The following is an 8,421-nucleotide window of genomic DNA, read 5'->3' as shown; positions in this document are numbered from 1 at the left end:
CTCACAGACCTGATAGTTTTTCTTTAAGAAGCCTGTTCTCAATTCATTACCTGTATTAACTGCACCTGTTTGAACTCGTTACCTGTATAAAAGACACCTGTCCACACACTCAATCAAACAGACTCCAACCTCTCCACAATGGCCAAGAACAGAGAGCTGTGTAAGGACATCAGGGATAAAATTGTAGACCTGCACAAGGCTGGGATGGGCTACAGGACAATAGGCAAGCAGCTTGGTGAGAAGGCAACAACAGTTGGCGCAATTATTAGAAAAAACAAGTTCAAGATGACGGTCACTCTCCCTTGGTTTGGGGCTCCATGCAAGATCTCACTTCGTGGGGCATCAATGATCATGAGGAAGGGGATCAGCCCAGAACTACATGGCAGGACCTTGTCAATGACCTGAAGAGAGCTGGGGCCACAGTCTCAAAGAAAACCATTAGTAACACACTACGCCGTCATGGATTAAAATCCTGCAGCGCACGCAAGGTCCCCCTCCACAAGCCAGCGCATGTCCAGTCCCATCTGAAGTTTGCCAATGACCATCTGGGTGATCCAGAGGAAGAGTGGGAGAAGGTCATGTGGTCTGATGAGACAAAAATTGAGCTTTTTGGTCTAAACTCCACTCGCCATGTTTGGAGAAAGAAGAAGGATGAGTACAACCCCAAGAACACCATCCCAACTGTGAAGCAAGGAGGTGGAAACATCATTCTTTGGGGAGGCTTTTCTGCAAAGGGGACAGGACGACTGCACTGTATTGAGGGGAGGATGGATGGGGCCATGTATTGCTAGACCCTAACCCTAAACCCAACAAAACCCCTTTACTTCAGTAAGAGCATTGAAGATGGGTTGTGGCTGGGTCTTCCAGCATGACAATGACCCAAAAAACACAGCCAGGGCAACTAAGGAGTGGCTCTGTAAGAAGCATCTCAAGGTCCTAGAGTGGCCTAGCCAGTCTCCAGACCTGAACCCAATAGAAAATCTTTGGAAGGAGCTGAAAGTTTGTATTGCCCAGAGACAGCCCCGAAACCTGAAGGATCTAGAGAAGGTTTGTATGGAGGAGTGAGCCAAAATCCCTGCTGCAGTGTGTGCAAACCTGGTCAAGAACTATAGGAAATTTATGATCACTGTAATTGCAAACAAAGGTTTCTGTAACAAATATTAAGTTCTGCTTTTCTGATGTATCAAATACTTATGTCATGCAATAAAATTCTAATTAATTACTTAAAGATTATACAATGTGATTTTCTGGATTTTTGTTTTAGATTCCTTCACTCACAGTTGAAGAGTACCGATAATAAAAATTACAGACCTTTACATGCTTTGTAAGTGGGAAAACCTGCAAAATCGGCAGTGTATCAAATACTTGTTCTTCCCACTGTATATATATAGTGGTATACACATTGCAGACACAAGCCAGTAATGCAGCATGCAATTGGCCAATTTTTGCAATGCATTTACGTGACAGTGTATTTGTGTGACGCTGTAAGCGTCAGTGTCTCTTTCGCAAAGGCCGCCAGGAGGGGAAACTTTTATTGTGAAGCGTCAGTGCCCCTGTCACAGCGGCTGTCAGGAGGGGAAACTTTTACTGTGATCATGTTGACAGGAGATAGGGATCCAGGGAACTCAGGAAATGACTTGAAGGGGCTCTGATTATGGTCCATTGCAACAGAGCCATGGCTTATTTATTGGGTGGTGCTAAGGCTGTCTGTAGGGCCAGGTGGGTCCACTCAATAGACCAGGGATGTGGCCCAAATGGCACCCTAGGGCCTCTATAGTGCACTTCTTATGACCATAGCATAGTGGGCCAACAGGGTGTCATTTGGGACGCAGTTCCTGAGAAAATAAATGAATGGAGAGGGAACCTTCTGTACGTGACACGTTGCACATGCCCAGGAACCAGGCAGTACAGAAAAATTCTCATTCTGGAACACCTCGTCAATAACGATGGCTCCTGGATACGTTTCTGTGTACGTTAGCGACACAATCTGATGTGAGACAATGCCAGGCAGTATACAGAAAACATTCTACTTCAAAAATAACATCTGGTCACTATGGGAGATGAATCAGAAGTTCTAAGAAACGTTTGGAGCCAGATAGTAGAAAGACCAAAATGATCCTTGTAGAACGTGGTCACTAGGAGAGACGGAATCAGAAGTTCTAAGAAATTTGTCATTGGTCAGTCAACAATTTCATAAAATAAAAATAGCACTATCTTTAATTTATGAAAATGTTCAATGCTTAGTAAATTATTTATAAATGTACGAATAATAATTTATAAATGACTAACAGTCTTTATAAAACAAATGCTGTATAAATAGCTAATTATTAAGCCACAACAAACATGTGAACACCCTCTCTTCAAATGAGAGGGTGTTCGATCTCACTGGCATGAAGGGCTTGCTATGCCAGACTGTGACAGTACCACCCCCAAAGACACCCGCAAGTCCAGAGGTCCCAGCACTCTGCCAAAACCTACTGAGCAGTGGAAAGACCGCTTGGTAAGCAACAAAAACCATTAAAGCAACAGACCCTCTACACCCCTGTGCCTTCTAGTCCAGGAAGCTGTCACTAAGAGAAACTACAATGTAGTGGATCACAAACTCCTGGCCATGAAGTACACCCCCAAGGAGTGGAGACAATGGCTGGAGGGTGTGAAACTCCCCTTCCTCGTTGGGAGGGACCACTGAAACATGGAGTACATCAGATCAGCGAGGAGACTCAACCCGCAAAAAACCTGGTTTTTCTCTACTAAATTCTGGTGGCCAACCTTGGCATAGGATGTCCGTGAGTATGTCTCCTCCTGCTGTAATTGCATACAGAATAAGACACCAAGACACCTACCCTATAGCACAAAACCCCCTACTGCTACTCTTCCGGTTCCACAACAACCCTGGTCCCATTTTGTTACGGCTCTGGTACCAATCCGAGGGACTCCACCATTCTGGACACTGTGGACCAATTTTGTGGATAGGTCTTGTCTTCTCCTTCCCTTCCCTGGCTTCCTTACTGCCCTGTAAACCATTGTCCCTGATTGTGGCCCCCAATTCACCTTGAGGGTCCGGACAGCCTCCATCAAAAGACTAGAAGTAGTGGTGAACCTCACCTCCAGGCACTGTACATAATCTAATGGGCAGATGGAAGGGACAATCAGGAGCTGGGGAGGTTCCTTCTGTGGGTGGAATATGCACAGAGTTCCCTACACCACCTCCTTTTAGCATATCCTAGGTTACCAGCCAGCCTTGGCACCATGACACCCGATCCAGATCGATTCCTCATGCGTTGGACGGAGGTTTCTGGCATGCAGAAGTCCATCGCCAGAAAATCCAGACTCCCGGGCAGTGAGGCTCCTGTGCACCAACCTGTGGATCTGGCCTGCACCTCCCACGAAAGACCTCCCCCTTCGGTTTGTAGGTCCCTTTAAAGTACTGAGGAGGCCCCACTCTGCCGTTGGATTTCTGCGGTGACCCTGCCTTCCCCGTCCCTGTCATAGTTAGCCCCGTCTTGGACCGCCGGTGTCCTGTCTGTCAGCTATTAAAACCTGGATGCAACACAACTTCCTCAAACTCAACAGCGACAAAACAGAATTCCTCCTCATAGGCTCCAAATCCACACTCAGCAAAACCAATAACCCCACTCTCACCATCGACGGCACCATTGTCTCCCCATCTCCCCAGGCCCGCAACCTTGGCGTTATCTTTGATTCTACCCTCTCCCTTGAGCCCTACAATCCTTCAAGTCATTAAAACCTCCTTTCACCTCCGCAACATTGCCAAAATCAGACCCTCTCTCACACCCCCCGACTCAACACCCGCTCCAAATCCTGGCACCACATCACTCCAGTCCTAAAACAACTCCACTGGCTTCCTATCTCCCACCGGATCACCTACAAAATCCTGGTCCTCACCTACAAAGCCCTCCACCATCTGGCCCCCTCATACCTCACAGACCTCCTCTCCCCGTACCAACCCTCACGGTCCCTCAGATCCACCTCAGCTGGTCTCCTCTCCATCCATAAATCCAACCTCCGCAGTTTTGGGGACAGAGCCTTCTCCAGGGCAGCTCCCAGACTCTGGAACTACCTCACCTAAGAGATCCGCACCTCTGAGTCCCTCACCATCTTCCAGTCCCACCTCAAGACCCATCTCTTCACCTCTGCCTATCCGTAGCCCCACGCCCCCCTCCCTTCTCATCTGTGTCTGAATCTTGTCTTGTTTTGTTTTGTTCTGTTTTTATAACCTACCTGCATTGTAAAATGACTTTGAGTCTAAGAAAAGCGCTGTATAAATAAAATGCATTATTATTATTATGGGCCCGGCACCAGTACCTGCATTACAGTCCCGAGTAACGGTGCTGGGACCCGGCGCAGGGCATCCAGGACTTCGGCAGCGACCGGACCGTCCCTGGTGTTGTCCTCTGGGTCGGCGACACCCCGCGGGTGGAGCAACTCCTCGGGGTGTTACTGAAAGACCAGCTCCATGTGTTGGGCAAATGGGCAGCCCATGTCCACAACAAGCACCTCCCCCTGGGCTCCACCTGCAACAAATATATCTGGTGAGTTTGGTTATGCTGGGAAAACACATCATCATCCACATCATGAACACACACAATGACATGCTTCACTGCACCATGAGTTTGGAGTCAGGTCTTTTTACAGATCAACTGGACCAGCGGGCATGCCTGTGTGTGCGTGTGGCTGTCTTCTTTGAGCTCAACTAGACATGGCTGGCTGAGGATGGAGTTGACAGTTAGACAGGAAGCATCTGAAGCAGCCTGATCTGTATGACATCAAATGGCCCTTGGTGAATCCCCAGGAAAGAGCCCCATTAGTGGTGCAATGTTTTGGCAGCAAACATTGGTTGAAAAGGCCAACTATTAATATCTCAATATCACAACTGTCCATTAAAGAAAAAGTGCAGACTGTAGCACTGGTAATCACCATCATATATCTCTAATAATAGCCACTAGCAGCTAATACACTAGATGAAAAGCTTTGAGGGACATAGATGAAGTGCTGCTCATCACTAGTCACCGAAATTTGAGACTTTGTCTAGTTTACAATCAGAACAACCTTTACCAAGTAAATATACATACAACCCGAGTTTTACTAGATTTAAAGGTGTATTATGTACAGTCCTGCCTCTAAACAATAACATGACATGTCTTCTCCTCGTCTTCCCTTACCAGCTAGTCCAGGATGGTTTAGGGTGGGTAGGATAATACTGACTGGTATAGTACCAGCTAGTCCAGGGTGGTTTAAGGTGGGTAAGATAGTATGGACTAGTGTAGTACCAGCAAGTCATGGGTGGTTTATGGTAGGTAGGATAGTACTGACTGGTATAGTACCAGCTAGTCCAGGGTGGTTTAGGGTGGGTAGGATAGTACTGACTGGTATAGTACCAGCTAGTCCAGGGTACTATAGTAGGATAGTACTGTGAGTAACTAAAGCAAATATAAGGTTAATGCTGGTTAATCAAGTCAATGCAAACTGATTAACCGTCAAGAAAGTTTAAATGGGGAGTAAGTCAATCACTCGCATTTTGTAGAAAAATATTTTGAAACATTCTCTTAAAACATTAACTGCAGATGTCTTCAGGTAATTATTTTTATGCTAGTAGTAGAGTAAAAATCTTACATATTGCCCCTTAAAAGATATTGCTCATGGTTGACTGTACAGGGATACGAAATCTACAAAAAACAGATATACAATTATATACAATGTGTGGTAAGCATATATGATAATGGAAAATAACAATCATGGATTTACCATTCCTTTAAGTACATATTTGAACGGTCAGTATAGCTTATGTAGTTGCTGGGAGACAAGCAAAGTCGACTGCATTATGGCACAAGTATCCAGGACAAAGTTTGAAGGAGGCTTTATGTAAAGAACATGCTTGATGTGATGAACATAGTCTCACTAGTCTCTGATGGACAGGAGGCTTGATGTGATGAACATAGTCTCACTAGTCTCTGATGGACAGGTGGCTTCTTACTGAGAGAAAGTGTTTAGAAGGCATCATTTTTGCTGAAGGTCTTTAGTTCATCCTTTACGAAGTAGCACAGGAAAATGTTTTCTTACTATATGGTAAAACGCACACACACTCTCTATCCCTCCTACAACCTCTCCTCCACTCCTCCACTCCTCCACTCCCAATTTACATTAGAAAGGGTGTTCTGCATATCAATCCATTCAAAGCTTTAATTAAAAAGCTGCTATATTCACTCAGCCTGCCTCCCGCCCTGCTTTCGTCAGCACGCTGGACAAACTCAACTTGGGCCTCTCATTCCCTGTCATGGGTGGGCGAGGGGCTGCATTTGGGAACCAAATGTGTTCATTGTTATTAGAGGACTCGAGGCCTTTCATCTCACGCACCAAAAGGAGTCCTGTTCCGTGTGCAGTGTGCTGCTTCTGACCACGGCTCCTGTATATGGGGAATAGGGGGCCATTTGGGACACACGGTTGGTCCTTATAGCGTAACTGCGAGTGTTGTTCTCTGTGTCCTCTGCTGAGTAAACACTTGATGTTGTCATTACCGGCCTCCCTTACTCATATGATTAGAGACAGGATTAGTACTTAAAGGAGGACTGTTTTTGGATTTGTGGTTGTTTTTGTTTGTCTTTTATGAACTCGGGAGTTGAGTGGTCATAGGGCAAAACATACTTATTGGCAGTGAATTTGTGGTTATTTCCATAGAAGTAAAATGTTAACTGACAATTATTTCCATTTTGGCGGAAGACATATAGGAATATTAAACAGAATACTAAACAGACTAAAAGACAGACTACTAAACAGATTAAAAGACAGACTACTAACGGACTAAAAGACAGACTACTAAACAGATTAAAAGACAGACTACTAAACAGACTAAAAGACAGACTACTAAACAGACTAACAGATAAACTGCTAGACTGACTAAAAGAAAGAATACTAAACAGATTAAAAGACAGACTACTAACAGACTAAAAGACAGACTACTAAACAGACTAACAGATAAACTACTAGACTAGACTGACTAATAAACGGACCACAGGACTGACTAATAAACAGACTACAGGATAGACTAATAAACAGACTACAGAACTGACTAATAAACAGACTACAGGATAGACTAATAAACAGACTACAGGACAGACTAATAAACAGACTACAGGACTGACTAATAAACAGACTACTTGGCAGACACAACCCAGCAGGGTAATTAACCTAAACATGCATTATTGTATTGTAGAAATGGGATACAGCTTCATAACAAAGTAGCTAGCAAGCTAGCCTATACACATCTGTTTCTCAGAGGAATACCTACCAGCCCTCTCAGAGGAATACCTACCAGCCCTCTAGCTGACCTATTTTAATTAACCTTTTCCATCCCATAAGGCAAATCTATAACCCAGAATACCTTAACAGTTGGTCAGGGTTTTAAGAAAAAAGATGCTTTGCCCTATCAAAAATGTACTCTTAAAATACCTGGCACCACCTATACGAGTGATCTTCGTTTCATGCGAACAAACAGGCATAAAGTGAAGAGAATCTTATGGAAAATAAACTTAACAGGCATTTTTTATATTTGGCGGGTGCTAATGTCAAGCTCTTATTGCCAGATGTGATTGACAGTATACTGTACAATCACAGCCTAAATCCTGCTGAGTCCACAAAACAAAAATCCCAAATGCTATTGTTTTAAAAACGTCCCCATCTGGCCACGATGGTCAATTAGCAAAGGTGCAGGACTGGAGCTCCAAGCCAGCCAGGGAAAGACAAGAGGGATGACAGGATAGAAGATCATAGAGTAGCAGGGGAGAGAGAAATGAAGATTGTGACCGTCCATTACCTTTTAGGTGGGGGCTGAGGGTTGGAAAAGAGAGAGAATGAAACGAAGTAATCATCAGAGACCCAGGGGGGTAGCATTCAGATTGACAGACAAAGTCTAATTTATTTATTTTATGTATTTTTTATTTAACCTATATTTAACTAAGAAAGAAACAATGAGACACGACATTTCTTTGTCTTGTCTCATTGGCCCTCATTTATCATTCTTGCGTAGAAACGGGCGTATATGTTGGCGTAAGATTTTGCTTACACTCCTCTCATCGCCTGATTTATGAAACTGTGCGTACCTTTAAAATCCAGGTGTACGCAATACCTTCCCTTGATAAATGCCGCGGATGAAAACGATCGTCATTAGAATAACACGCCCCTATATATTCAAGTCTCCACTTCCCCCACGCCCTCATTTTACGCCACGGACACACGGAAGACGGCAAAAAAGAGAAACTTCTCTGACGTGGAGATTGAGACGATCACCAGGGAGGTAGAAAGAAATAAAATTGTTTCATTTGGCAGTTTAAAAAGCGGAATAAAAGATGATGATGTGATGTGGAGTACCATTCATTCACATTAATAACTGCATGACAATTTGTA

This window comes from Esox lucius, chromosome 19 (assembly GCF_011004845.1).
Source record: "Esox lucius isolate fEsoLuc1 chromosome 19, fEsoLuc1.pri, whole genome shotgun sequence".
Lineage (NCBI taxonomy): Eukaryota > Metazoa > Chordata > Actinopteri > Esociformes > Esocidae > Esox > Esox lucius.
The sequence above is the reverse complement of the archived record's forward strand: the minus strand, read 5'-3'. Positions refer to the sequence as shown.